Source organism: Bacillus rossius, chromosome 11 (genome assembly GCF_032445375.1).
Source record: "Bacillus rossius redtenbacheri isolate Brsri chromosome 11, Brsri_v3, whole genome shotgun sequence".
Classification (NCBI taxonomy): domain Eukaryota; kingdom Metazoa; phylum Arthropoda; class Insecta; order Phasmatodea; family Bacillidae; genus Bacillus; species Bacillus rossius.
In genome coordinates, this window is record NC_086338.1 from 2727778 (window position 1) to 2743367 (window position 15590).

The 15590-nt window shown below is 36.9% G+C and overlaps 1 protein-coding gene across 1 annotated transcript in view; it reads left to right on the plus strand.

Moving 5' to 3' along the window:
- Positions 1-777: 777 nt before the first annotated feature.
- The window catches only part of LOC134536564 (retinol-binding protein pinta-like), a 268629-nt gene continuing 253816 nt past the window's right edge, over positions 778-15590 (plus strand). The window contains exon 1 of the mRNA XM_063376315.1: positions 778-826. The gene's annotated coding sequence lies outside the window, so the exon portion shown is untranslated. The remainder of the gene's footprint in view (positions 827-15590) is intronic.

The window sequence follows — 15590 nt, forward strand, 5'->3', positions numbered from 1 at the left end:
AGGTAAATTAAGCTAGTTTTTCTTACAAATATTCAATATGTGCACCTATGGAACAAATCCAACCTTAAGTCCAATTATTCTTACACTTTGGTTAACACGTCCGGAGTAATGGAAGCAATACCCTCTTCAATTCTGTGTCTCAACTCTGGCAAATCATTAGGTAGCGGCGGAACGTAGACACGATCTTTTATAAAGCCCCAAATGGAAAAAAAAATTCTCATGGCGTTATGTCAGGTGAACGTGGAGGCCAGCGGAAAAGAGCTCTGTCGTCTCGACCATTACGACCAATCCAACGGTCAAGGACTTCGACACTTAAACTTTAAACGAAGCTCACGTTGAACAGAAATTATACATTGCAGAACACGAAATGCTTTACGCGCAGGAGTCGCCATGTTGCGTAGGCGGCGCTGCAAAGCGAGAAAACAACAAAGCAGTACTCGCGCATGCGCTTATTTGAAACTGTGTTGAGCTAACTCTTTATTTGTGACCTCGAACCAAAACTCTAAAACGCTTTCATTTGATACTATTAAAATTTATAATTGGGATACTTACTCTTTTATGGACATACTGTATTTTGGACAAGTCGTACGGGACATACTACGGTTTCACAGCTACAGAGGTGCACAAAGAGTCGAGTCACGTTACATCCTCCTCCTCCCCCTCCTCCTCCTCCTTCCAAAGACGGTTGGTTCCAGCCTCTTGTTCCGTCACCCCGCCTCCCCCCTCACCGGGGAGCGCGACGTGACGGGAGCTCGCGGCCAGCTTGCGCTCAGTCGCCGCTGCGCAGCGCTGGTGTCGCCTGTCCACGCCGCGGAGCTGTCCTCCCGTGAGTGCTGTCTGCTGCGGCCACACGCCGAGACCAGAGCCCAGAGGTCAGGCGAGTCGTGAGGTCTGATCCTGGACCTGGGGATTACAGTGTTCTATGGCGGCCGTACCTGTATTGGAGGCTAAACTGGAGAACAATGTTAACTGTTATCATTACATTTGTATTATGTTTTGGATTTTTAATATATATATTAAAATGTATATACGTATATATATTAATCAAGCATATTTTGAACTAATTTTCTTTCGAACAGCTGAACTACAGTCGTTAATAAAAGCAAGCTAGAACAGCTGATACAAATATAAACAAACGTCCGCCAATTTGGTATGTGAAAATCAGAAAACAATTGGGGAAAAACATGACTTAACGTCTGAACGGTTAATGCTCCATCTGTATGCTTTCCTAATCTCTGGCTGAGACACGCACCCAAGGAGGGGGTAGGGGCGTCCAGTATAACCACTATATCTTTTTTGTGAGTTTCTTGTAAGTTTTATTTTTCAAAAGAAAATTGGTCGTCCCTCTAAAATCTCACGGAATATTAGACTTTAAAAACTCCAACGTTCACACACAGAAATTTAAGTAATGAATTTGCTCGAGAAAAGAAAACTGAAAGTTTTATACTTTGTGTTTTTTATTTAATTGTTTTAAATACTTTGTTCTAAGGTCAGTTGTTTGATGATTTCATTAAAACAAGTCATAAATACATGAACGTATTAATTCTAATAAATACAAGAATCACACATGTCAAGATTGTATGAAAGACCGGCATACACGTATACAACCGGCATTAAATATAGACTACTTGTCTTGGTAACACAATTCATGAGGTGTGGGTTTCGTTGTAATCCGTGAGCCGTGACATGAACCATGCAGGTATTTGTTTATTAAGTGGGTGGCTATTTTGAAGTTGAAGCAAATATTGTAGCAGGTGAATAGGTATACGAAAGTTTCGAAATTCCGTGAGACAAAATATACTCAGAGTTCTTGATGGCGTGAGCTGTACGTAGCGTTGTAGACAGTGTTGCTAGTACGAGAAGTTTATTTCACTTCAATTAGTATTTAATGCGTAAATGGGTTGTATACAAATGCATTAGAAGTGTGTGAAATTTTGGCTACAGTAATTCGCATATTTTAAGGCTTTTACTACAATATTTGGAGAAGTGTAGGCTTCCCGAATTCCAGCTGACAGTCCATAGAGGTGGCAATGGGTAGCAGTATTCGTCCACAAATTGGAATTCGAGCGAACACTTACATCTCACGCCGCTAGGATCGCTGTAGTAATGTGTCTCGTGCCTCGTCTATGCTAAACCGCCTGAGTTTCCTAACAGTCTAACAATATCTGGTTGAAATTAAAATCATAGCTGGATAAAATATAACATACTTTAAGGACTGTGAAACTTGAAACATAATTATCTTAGAAAAAAACGAAAAAAATAAAACATAACGAAGTGAGTATAGTTAACCAAACATACATGGTATAAGTATTCACATACATATTTTGCAATCCAGTTAGGAGAGGGGGGAGGGCTGTTATAATGTTGACTTAAAGTATTAACACGGCATAGATTATACACGCCATCTCCCTTACTTCTTACGTTCGTGGTATGAACCAATCACGTAAAATTCATGTATGTAACGAAATAAACGTTAACTGTGAAAAATGTAGTGTCATAGAAAGAGTACAAGATTTAAAATACTTAGGTATAGTGCTCGACTCTTTTCTAAAATGGGATAAACATGTTTCTTATCTTACGAAGAAGATTCGAAAAATGGTGTAGGTATAAATTCGTTGAACTAAGAACAATATTATATATTGAAGGTATTTTTCAGTCTGCTATGCAGTATGGCATTGTGGCTTGGGGAGGGATGAGTAAAACGTCAATTAAGCCACTTATAACAATTCAAAAACTTATTTTACGAGTTATTTAAAAAAAAAACACAATTACCCATCCAAGGAACTCTTTATACTATTAAATGTATTTGATATTAAAAGATTGTTTATTAGAGCTGCAATAATTAATATGTATCAAAGGGATAATCAGTTAAATTATATAGATCATAACTATCCTACACGGCATAGACAGAATATAAATTTACAAATCCCTCAATTTCATAAAACAATATCTCAGAGATCTTTAGAAATTTTGCTTCCAAAAATTTTTGTTATTCTTCCTACAAAACTAATAACTAAAAATTATTTTCAAATAAAAAAAATATGTTAATATTTGGCTACATAATTTAACTGATGAAGAGATGGCTTTAGTATTTAAATAAGTTTTATATATTGTTATAACTTTGTACCTGTACTTTACTTAAATACCAATTTTTATTTAATTATATTTTCATTTATTCATGTAACAATGTTATAATTTATAATAATTTATACGTTTTTTGTTTATACATAATATTGAATTTTAATAAATTGCTCTTTTTAACTTTCATCTTTATATAACTAATGTAAAGTTTCTTAGGTTATATTTTATATATTTATTTCTCAGTTATTATACATTTACAAATGTTTACAATCGTCTAAATACTGCATGTAATTTGAAGTGACTATAGCCCGTCCCACTCTTAGATTGCAGTACACGGCTTATGGCGCGCGCTGTTGCCAAATCTCTAACACATTACGAATTTCAGGAGATGTGTGTCTTTGTAATTCGGATCGAACAAGAAGCATTTTAAGAAATCATATCGTAATATATAATATTTTATACTATTACACACATAAATTTGTAATAATGCCACGTTTATGTAAATTTCAAATAAAAACTACCTATTGTAGACAAAAATTTCTTATAGTTTTCTTTTATGTTCTAAAAATCCCATATATATATATATATATCACATTTACATGGGCCCGATAAATGCCGTATTTTTGGACAAGTCAAGTCCAAAATGATAAATAAAATATGGTAATGGAAATTCTCGGTCGAGTAAGTTATGGGAAAAATCCGAACAATTGGGTCGAAATGGGGAAGATTTTTTGAAAAACAGAAAAATCGCAACAACTCCCATAGTATGAATAATATCGCATCCGTTTGAACGTATGATAACTCGGAGTACCTAATGCCAAAAAATGTTTTCTAAATACATTTTTGATACGACCATGGGTTCAAAAAAAATTTTCACCACCATACAAAAAAAACGTAACTGCCTTAGTAGACACCTTATCAAATCTGTTTAAATTATTTTCCAAAACTTTGTCTAAAACAATTTTTGATAAGATGCTTGGTGTTGAGAAGGATAGAAAAATAATTCAAAATTTTATACCATGATCGCTATTAAATTCCTTCGTATTTATTTCATACATTTTACATATTATGTTCAAAATTAGATTAAAATATTTTTTTAGCAACCAGTACTGCAAGGGTAAGAAAAAAATATCGGTTTAAGGATATAAAAAACCCTCTTTGTTCTAATGTAAAGAAATATAATCATCAAAATCTTCCTGCGCCTTTAGACTGTGCCGATAAGGAATTTTTTTAGACTTTAACTTACAACAAGAATCTGTTCACACACATTTCATTCATAGGAATTTACACGATAAATGTAACGTTAACTTGATTAAGAAATTAATAACATCACATACCTATTAATCACCATCGCTACCGCTGACCAATGTTGATACCCCTTCCATAAGAGTAGCACAGAGCTGACCATTGGGGCGATGGAGATGACTGGGATGAATTGGACGAGGCTAAACTTATCAATAATCTTTCCTCGTCATCTTGTAGTTCGTCAGCTCTCCACAGCGCTTCTTCCATGTTTTTCACAGTTTGTACATAATTATTCCAGTTTTCTTTTGATACGTGGTCATAACCCTTTGTTATTAAGGTCTCCATATCATGTGCCTTGAAAGTTGTGTTATGCAGTCTTACGAACGATTTCACTTGGGCCCATACCATTTCAATAGGATTTAGCTCGCAATGATACGGGGGCAAGCGAAGCACAGTTCGACCTACGATTTGTCTATTTCTTCAAGTTTGTATTTCTTTTACTTGTGCCTTTCTCGTCCTGCTATGTGTAGCAATTACCGCTTAATCATACTGGTATCATAAGGAATGCTTTTCTCCGTGAGCCACTGTCTTATATCCCCCACACGCCAACGTTGCACGGGAATCGGTTCACACATCCTGCTATGGTATGACGCATTATCCAAAACAATAACAGATCCCTCTGGAGTGTTTGGCAAAAGTTGTTCGGCAAACCACTTGTCATACCCATCTGCAGGCATTTCATCATGAGCGTCAGCTGTGTTATTTTTGCACAAGCAAGTAAGGGCAGCATCATTACCTGCATGCACTAATGCAACACGTGCCCCTCGTCCTGTAGCAGGTTTAAGGCCTGAACTAAGGCCTTCACTGGCTGCCTGCCAAGCGCTCTTCACTGTTGTATCTTTCCATGCCTTTCCCACACTGAGCCCCACATTTACCCAAGATTCATCTGTATAGATAACTGGTTTTCCTAAATTCCTAAATCTTTTTACTTCTCTCAAGTAGGTATGCCGCCACCGAATTATGTCTTCACGTTCTATGAATGCTGCCTTATTTCCTCTTCTTAAATACTCAAACCCAATGTCGTGAAGGAACCTATGCAGGGTGGTACGAGAGAAATCGGGCAGTGATTCGTCACTATTCACATTTGCTAAAATGACATTTAAAGTGGGAGGAATGTTAGCAAACAAAAAAGTGTGAACGATCCGCCGTAGCCCACTCTGCACAATGCCATCGTAGGTTTGTTTTCGGCAATTTTTCTGTTTGTCTTTCCTTTTTGATTTTACCTTACCAGGCGTACTTAGGGTACCATGTCGCTGCAGTTACGTCCTTATGTTGTAAATGGTTCGTTCAGAACAGCTGGTTGCTTTGAAAGCTTCCTTAATTACATTGCACACACTCATAATTTTTGAAAAATACTCAAATACATTCAACACAATCTTGCGCTCCCTCCCGCGTAGCCTACCGATATAATATATTTTCGGTGTTCTATCTTCCATATTTTATATGTACGTAATAAAAATAAATGTAGAAAATAAAATCACGTATGTTAATATATAATTTGTCAAAATTATAACTGTAACGAGTCACCGGACACAACGCGTTGCTTCGTCGCGAGACGCGATACTAACTGGCAGGCTGGTTTTCAGAAATGCGTGTCTAAAGAAAAACTTGGTTGACTAAGGAAGCCATGTATTTGAAATTGCTTGCAGGACAGAACCCCACTTATCTAAACACACGACCCTGTTTCCTCTTACGACGGCAGCTTGTGAGAGAAACCTCTATTGCAGCGCGCTCTTGTACTGATAAGACACATCTTTAACAGCTATTTCCACGGAAACTGTAGAAGCAATTGAGATGGAGCTGCTTTTAGAAACTAATTAAATTCATTGTGAACATTTTTCACGCTTTCGTCCCCCATCTATCTTTAATAGAAAAAAAAAATTTCCGCTGGTCAACCTTTTGATGTGTCAGTTTGTGATAAAATGTATTTCAATATATTAAAAAATATTACTTAAGTGAAACCTGTACAGTTTTTGTCTTAACATTTGTTCGGTGGCGTCCTAACGCATTAATTTATTAATAAAAAAATCTGAATGAAATACACATGTAGGTTATTTTATTTTGATGTAAAACATCTCGGAATACTTCAAAACAGTTCGCAGTGAATTTAGTTATGTTTTTTTAATTTTTTCGGACACTTAAAATATTGTTAAGTATTCAAAAAAAGCATTACCTGATGCGTATTTCGATGCTATACAATTTGAAAAAAGCTTGGTCCAAAAATTAAAATTTTAATTTTGTTTGACATTTGGCAACAACGCACGAAGAAACAAGGACAGCGCTAACGGCAATCGGCGTGTGTTAGAGAGAGAGACTTTCACACTGCAATCTAAGAGTGGGATGCTCTAAGATGCACTCACATACAAGCTTGCTTTCGTGAGTGCTACATTTCCTGGTTCATTAAGTGAATATCGTTTACAAAGTGTAAAAAAAGGGAAATAAATAATTATTATTATTAGCATTTTTAGCACAACCGCTGTCTACAATACTTGAAACAAAAATAACCATTGTCTTAGCACTGGTACATTTTTTTACATGTGCATATGATGGCTGAAATAAGATGCATATTGGAAAAATCCAAACAGGATTTCATAATTTAATTAATAATTTTCTATACATAAAATAATAGTTATATTAACAATACAAATGAAATAATTTAATTAAACTTAATTTTTTAAGAGAGAACGCTTAGTTGTTTCCAGTATAACTGAAACTGCGGCGGTGTTGGCCCTAGAGGGAGGAGAGGGGCGCTTAGAGTTCCCCTTCCCCTCTCAGCCTATTGAGCCCCTCCCATTCTCAGCCATCGATCGCCCCAATCCCGAGCCCCTGCACCATCCGCCATCGAGTGCCCCATCACGGAACGTCACATTTCATGGTACGCTCTGACACGTCATCAGCTTGTTATACCATACCGGCTGAGATGAAGTTTCACTTAAGCAAAGAAACTATTCAATCCTGATAAATAGACCGTATAAAATGGTTCTTTATGTAATTTATACCAACCTCTGTACACTTTAGGTGTAGGTCATTTGTTGTAACTTTCCTAAACATGTAACTTAATGGAAAATATAAACCTTGACAATGTTATGGAAAATTTCCCTAAACGTTACGGCATTTCTCCTAAATTTGTTTGGAGACATATTTAGGCTCATAGAAAATGTACCAAATTCGTATAGTATATTAATCATTCAATTGCATAAAAAATATATTCCTACATGTTTAGAAATGTTAGTAGTATGTAAAAGGGGCTCCTGGGACTGGCCCCGGCGCGTGGAGCCTGGAGCCGACCGCCATCTTGGGTTCTGGCGACACGGTGGCCATCTTGGATGACATTTACCTTGAACTTTGACCTTGACCTTCAAAATTTGCCCATAACTGCTAAAATGTCCAGCTTTTTATTAAAAAATCCCGCCAAAAAATCTCAAAAAATTTGAAAAGTAAAAATATTTTCTTTTTCGCGGGAAAAATTCTCGTTTTCTTCCTTAAAAATTAAAAAATTAGGATTTCGAAAAACTCAAAAGCCTTTTGCCATAGAAAGGACACAAAATCTTAAAAGAGGCTTAAGCATCCATTTCTACAGCCTCCGATAAGCCTCTGACATCATCTAGTATTGTAACGTAACCGTTGTACATATCGTTACGGCCACCACCTTGGATTCTATAAATGTTGCATGATTTGTTACGCCTGCCATCTTGGATGAGTATGACCTAATCGTTACACTTTTCATTATGGCTGCCATATCGGATTATAGATCGTTGCATTTTTCGTTACGATCGCCATCTTGAAAATTAGTCATTTTTATGCTAGAATTTTGGAAAAAATTTCAAAAATTAAAATAAATTTTTATTCGTCAAATTTGAATAAAAAATTTAAAAAACGCACTCACGCCGTGAAGTCCTCAGTTCAAACCTGGTAAGAGCAAAAATAAAAATGGCGACCGATCCTTTCTCCATGCAAGTCGCCGGCAGACTAACCTCCTACCACTAATGCCAAGGTATGTATCATCAGCTAGTATGACATAATGTCCGTCATCTTGTTTTCGTCTGCTAGAGCATGATACCACCATATTAGTTTAAGTTTTACCCGCTAGAGTGCATTAATCATTTTATATTAATGTGGCACCCGCCATCTTTACATTTGGGCACCATCTTTGATTTGTGTAATTATTCAGATAGAAATTTGAGAAAATTCCTAAATTCATTAAATAAATTTGCAATTAATATACTGATTGATTCATTCAGTTTCTATCCTTGGTTCGATCCCTGGGTAGTGCAAATATTTTAATATTATATAAAAATTATAATTTAAATAAAAATTGTGGACAGTCCTAAAATAAGCTTAGTTTCCTAGCTAGCCACCATCCCATAAGCCGTTATGTCCTCTATCTAGGAAAATTTGTATTTATTGACCAGAAATTTGGGAAAAAGTTTAAATTCATCCAAAAAATCACTCATTAATCGATTAATAGATGGATTCTTGTACTCGGTTTGATTCTAGGCTAAAGATAAAGGGCACTAAAGTTTAAAATAAATTTTATATTCGGCTTCCCATTACCATTCGCGGAGTTTATTATTCATTCACTCTAAGGAAAACAATGTTAGACAATATACCTGTCCTACGAATTAAATACGTTTGACGATAAGAGTAACATGAAAATCTAATTTTCAATACATGAAATACATTCCATCCAGTTCATGTAAAATGCTATACATATAGACTAAGCGTCTTCGGACCACGGGACCGGGTCATGAACAATGTCAGACGTATAGACCAGACATTTCCGAACTTCATGACCTCCTTCGTCGTCAGCTAATTACAGTCAATTAGACCATCGAAACATGTTTTATGCATACTAAAGGACCAAGAGGCCTTGAAAAATATTTCGTCAAGGCCAAGAGGTTTTGTACTAGTAAATTTTAAGTCACTACAGATTTTACTACGCACAATCATCGAAAATGAAGCACAATCGTAAGCACAATCAACGAAAGGAAGTACAATCGGAAGCACAATCAATGAAAAGGAAGGACAATCGAAGACACAACCAACGAAAGGAAGCACAATCTGAAGCACAATCTGGGTGTGGCTCCGTCGCAATATTCTAGACAGCGCGTCGAATCTTGTGGACTAATAATTTCATGTTATAAAGAGAGGGTATCACTTTTGAATTTTGTTATGATGCGTTGGTGTGAGGTTATGTTTTTCATTTCATACAACGAACATGGTAACTTCATTCCTTGTCGGCACATATCAACAGCATAGATGCTGCTTACACAGTTTTTTGGCTGTAACTGAAGCTCTTATGTAAAACAGGTTATTTTGGATATGGAAATGTATGTTGTTAGAACACCTTTCGACGTGATATGCGGCCTCTTCACCACCTGGTTGCTCGTAAATGTACGTTTCGGAATGTAGCATAGAATTGGTGCCTTCGAAAACTTGCGATGGGCTGAACGTTATGAACTGAAGTCCGTTATGCTCGTTCATTGTGTTTTACGTAATTGGCGCAGGCTTAGACTCTTTAAAGAGCTTGCATGGGGACATCATGCACTTTGTGATTTACACTTCATTTCCACGTACGCACTTCCGGTGACATCGCTCCGACCAGCGAAGTCCTCTGTTCGAGTCCGGACGACATAGCTCGTAATAAAATGTGTTGCGCCCTCGCATTTCCACCTACGATTCTTCTCGGCTCTGAGTGCACAAGACCTCGAGGGGACACGGGCGTACACTATTCGGGCGTAGGAGATATACAAAGCAACCGTCTGATTTACACGGTATATCACGCACAAAATTACACCAATGAAAGGGATCGGTGGATATAATCGTGTGAACCTTTCCATTAAAAAATTGAGTTTATTTTTAACACTGTTCGAATTCAGGTAAAGAACTCGTGAATGACCAACAATTGATTTTCTGTAAATACTTATGTCCTTAGTTTGAAAGGTTCTAGGTTTTTCTCACATGTTGTGGTGTCTTCGTCACTTTCCAAGACACTGTCTGCACTGCTCCACCACGGAAGCGAGACGTCGATGAAGGCGGGGTGACTCGGTGTCTGGTAAGAGGCCTGTCATAGCTCGTCGGTTGTAGACAATCGTTGGTTCATACGAGGAGCTGCTGCTGCTGCTGCTGCTGCTGCTGCTGCTGCTGATGATGATGATGATGAGGATGGGGATGCTGCTCGGGGCTCGACGCTGGACTAGACGCCTGGTCGGAGGACGACATGGATGCTGAACTAGGCCTGCCGCCATTAAGGCCTAGTATTATGAGTCGTAAAAGCTGTCTCGTAGCCAAGACTTCGTCGGTATCTTGACCTGATGACATGATGTGAGAATCGAACAAGTCCACTTAAATGAAGGAAGTCAAACTGATGGATTTGAGAATCGAACTAAGTCTGGCTGAAAGCACAAAGTCCCTCTCGTTGAACCGCTTATTTTGTCATCACAAGCACCAAGTTGCGCCCCTACACACCCTCCCACAGAGCCACCCATCGATCATTTCGTCCAAGATGACTGCTGCTATTAGACATTTTGCCTATAGTAAGAATTAAACATTTTTTCGTGTTAACATTTTTCACGTCACACATATGCGTTAGACAATCGTGCACATAGAGATTAAAATTCCGCCTTTTCAGAACTTGCCGATTTCAAAATGAATTTATTTTCGCACCTGTAGTAGAATAAAAATCAATCCAGTTTAATGTTTTGAAATCTACATATAACATAATTTGCTTAACAAAATTAGAACATTTCAAATTAATATGGATAAATATTTGTAAGCATTATGTTAGCCACTTTAAAAATACTGCAAACCTATTTCAAGCTGTTAACTGAAGGAATACAAATCTAAACAAAAAAAATACATCTTAAAGTGTTTGAAAAATTAAAAAAAATGTTATTAAATTCCGTATAACTTAAAACAAATTATGTAAAGTACATTTATAAATACTATTTTCCATAATCTCTAATCATTGTGGAAGATCCCATTGCTTTGATTTTCTAAATTTGCGTATTATGATGACTAGCAAGGGATAAAATCTCATGTCCGTGTTTAGGAGGCTAAGCTCCCAAAAAAAAACCAAGGAGAGATGAGCTTTAAGTCGATGCAGAGCTATCTACGGAGTTGCCTGGTAAAAGAACGGTAACATGTATGAAAACACGGATTAACCGTCGTATCAGATTTGGTGAAATATAGAATGTCATTCTCGTGACTTATCATATATACATCGATAATATCTGAGTTACAGCTGACTTCTTAGATCCAGGGTAAATATACTATATTTTTCACAAATGTTTAAAATATCTTTCCTATCTTGACTTACGGTTACCATATCGAAATAAATGAGATATATATTTTCCATAAAATTTTGATTATTCGTAGCATCATCTGTAATAAGTAAAAATTCCGCTATACAAATAAACTGTAATTTTTTTTACCCATTTTTAATTTTGTTTACATGTTTATGCAGCACCTACAATCATCAAATGTAGCATATTTTAGGCAGTTGAAAGTGCATATATATTCCTGTAAAATCCAACAACCCCATCTGTCCTGTAAACGTGTAAATAAAAAAAATTATTTATTTCAATAAAGGTGCAAAATATACAAAACATGGATTTCCCCACTAAATATACAACTACAGACCCCATGTGGGGGTTTCAACGAGCGAAAGCAAGTATTACATGTGTATGTTCATATATTTATGTAACGAGCAAGCGGAGTGTTCTGCCTGAAGACTTATGTAGCGAAGCACAGGTGCATCAGCAATTTATGCAATAATAGTTGATTTCGTTATATTGTGTATTTTTCCTTGAATTTCTTTCATAAGCTGTATATTGACTCTTATTTAGTTATTATTAATATTTTACTGCAATTATCTAGCTTCTACTCACACAATAACAAAATATAAAATACAATAATTATTGTAAGTGGTAAGCGGTACACAACGAGAATTCGGGACTAAATTAGTTTCCAAAATTTTTATGCAATGAGTAATTTATGAAAATCATTTTCTCTGAAAGAACTTATTAAAGTTAAATTAAATTTTCAAACGCCTGAACTTTTTTGTATTGTATTTCTTTATAATCATAAATAATCGTAAACATTAATCCACAGTTAAAGTACTCACTACTGAAAGTGTGACAGAAAACTTAAGTCCCTTATAAATAATTTTTTCAGGCCCCCTCCAAGTTATGTAATGTACAAAATTTCAATAAATATCTACAATTAATGTGAACGAGTCTTTCTTGCCAGAGATGTATAACATCTAATCTCATGTGTTCTCATGTTGCAAATGCATTCATAATTCTAAACTTGGAAACTAAATTTAACATAAAAACAATGAAGAGCTTGATAAATATAAGCAAATTGTCTTTAACTATATATCTTGACGCGAATCACTTGGAGTTTCCGCACCCGCCACTAAAATTCTCTGCCGGAGCAAATACTTAGATTATTGAATCATTTGGTTAGCTGACGGAAATTTTCATCTATACAAGATTTTTTTACAAAAAATGGGAATTTTTTTAATTCCATAGGTTTTGTCGGTCCGATTACGCGTTGGTAAAAAATGAAAAGTATCTGTGCGTGGTTAGCCACAATGGATGTTGTTTAGTTTGTTTTTAGCTCTCAAAAAGGTTACATGTGTTTTGGTACCATCTGTGATTTGTTATATATATATATATAATGTTTCAGATAATTTGCAGTAATGTTGTTATAAGAATGGTATAACGCGGATCAATGTTTAAGAAATGTCAAAGATAACTTTGCACTCAGCCCTAGACGAGGGCTCAGCAGTCTGAGAAGCATGCACCAGGCAGTGCGGCTACCTGCAGCATGCCTTTGTGTGGCGGGAAGTCGCCAACCAGGCGTCTGAGACTAAGCCCACGTCGGAAACTGTGTTCCTGTTGAAAAATTAATCTTTTAAATTTATAAAACATTATACCATTCATATAACAACATATAATACAAATTCTCTTATCCAAATTTTGTAATTATATAAAATAACAAACCACCGATAGTACCAAACCATGTGTAAATTTTTTGACAGCCGACAATAAACTAAACATCCAATATGGTTAATAATGTACACATACTTTTCAGACATTTTTACCAATTTGATAGCAAAAATATTGCACGAATCGGACTTATACTGCTTGCAAGTTACAAAATTACCGGTGCTTTTAGAACACACTGCGTTTAATGAAACAGTTCCAATTAAAGATAAAAAACTAAAAAAAAACATTGTACCTTTGCTTTGGGCCAGATACTGTCCAACTTGTTAATCATTACTAGACAGTTAATACTATAAAGTAGCACTTTGACTTTGTGAACATTGGGTGCGCCTTCCATCACAGATGGCAGCACCGTGGTTACACATTTCCGTTTCATGTAACTTCCGTGGCCTTCACGAAATTACTCCTGCCAAACGCCGTATAACGAGAGCTATGATGTTACACGTCCAAAAACTATCATATAACATGTAAGCCTTCCTGTGAATTCCTTAACCATCTCAAAACTCAACTGGGCCCTTCTGGAGCTTTGACCGTAGGGATTTACCCCTCCCCCTCGCTCGAAAGCCCTGCTCGAAAGTGTGCAAGGATTCACGAAGTGTGGGCTGAATGCGTCCTGATTTCGGTTTTCCAAGTTTCACGCTCCCCCTCCCCTAAAAAATTATATGTTTATTACAATAAGTCATGGCTAAGTCCTACACTAATATTCCTGCAAGTTAAATATGGAAGAATCAGGTTTCAATTCCTCGACCGCATACAAAATTTCTTTTTTTTTTTCTTTCGAAACTAGAGATAACAGAGAATCTCAGGTTCTTATCTTGAGTGGTTATTAGTTACGTCTGGACACATCAGGGACTATGTAGTCCGCATGTGCGTACTCGGTTTTTACCGCCAAGTTTATCTGCACCTCGTATCTCCATGAAGCCTATATCGTTAAGAAAGAAAAGATATTTGTGTGTGGCCCCCACGCAAGTAAGAAGTAAAACATTAATCAGTAAAAGTTGAGGTCATTTGCAGGGTACACCAAACCCTTGTGAAAGTCGATATGTATGTTACCAGTTTGAGGTGGAGTCAACATGGATGGAGAGAGACTGACTCCCATGGGAGCAGGCCGCTATGCTGAGGGACAGGCCTGGAGTATGTGTGAGGCTGAGATGAGATTGGGTATGGAACAGCGACGGAACGAATTGGTTTATCTGCCAAGGTTTTCTCGGACTTCACTCGCCTTACTCTGCAAGCGGCCCTAAGTCTCTTGAAAATCTGGTTGTGATCTTCTGGCTTGTGTTGTAAAAACTGGGGTCATTTGTAAAATGGGTGGTCACTGTATCATACACTGCATTTCACAGCAGGACCAAAAGTGTTTCCAGCAAACTGTGAAGTGTGATGAGAGCGAAACTGAGTTACCTGCACTGTGGTAATGTGCCTGCCTTTCCTTGAGACCTGACTTACTGGAGGTACCAGTAGACTGGCGATGACTGTGCAAATGTAGGCATTTCTGTGTGAATACCAGAGATGAGAAGTTTCCATTGTTGACATAATTGACTATCTAGATTCTTTTCCAAAAATTGTAACAAAAGTGGGTCGCAAGAATCCACTGCTAGTTTCACAGAACATAATGCAGCAATATGTTCATTTAACAATGACACCAAAACAGTTAATGCAGCAGGATGAGCCAAAAAAACAATGTAGAAGCTTGCATAATCACATCAATGTGGTGTGACACAATGAGCCCGAGATATTTGAATATCTGTTCAATTAAATTTAATGCTGACATGAAGTTTTCAATTGTCAATTGCAGGGATTAGATGAAAGAAAGAGATTCTAATGACAGCCAGGTTTTAAGGAATAACTTTGCAATATTTTTCAACTGCACCATTGCTTAGAACCAGTGTGAAGAGGTCAGTAAATTTAGCCACTCCGTCGGATTGCCAGAGAACGGGGGAAGTTTCATGGTTGGAAAGGTGACTCGGGAATTGATTTGTGGGAAGTTGGTGCCTTTGCATCGTCACGAGACTTATTCTCGTTACATGGGGCAGTTTCCGAGGTTAGATGACTCGTGGTGGAAAAATGAAATTTGGAACATGTCTTTTTAACTGAAGAAAGGTAAGAGTCTAAGTGAAGGCATCTGTGAGTAATTGCACATAGGCATTACCACATTTACTGAAAAGGTTTTTAAGAAACTCGCCTTTACTAACA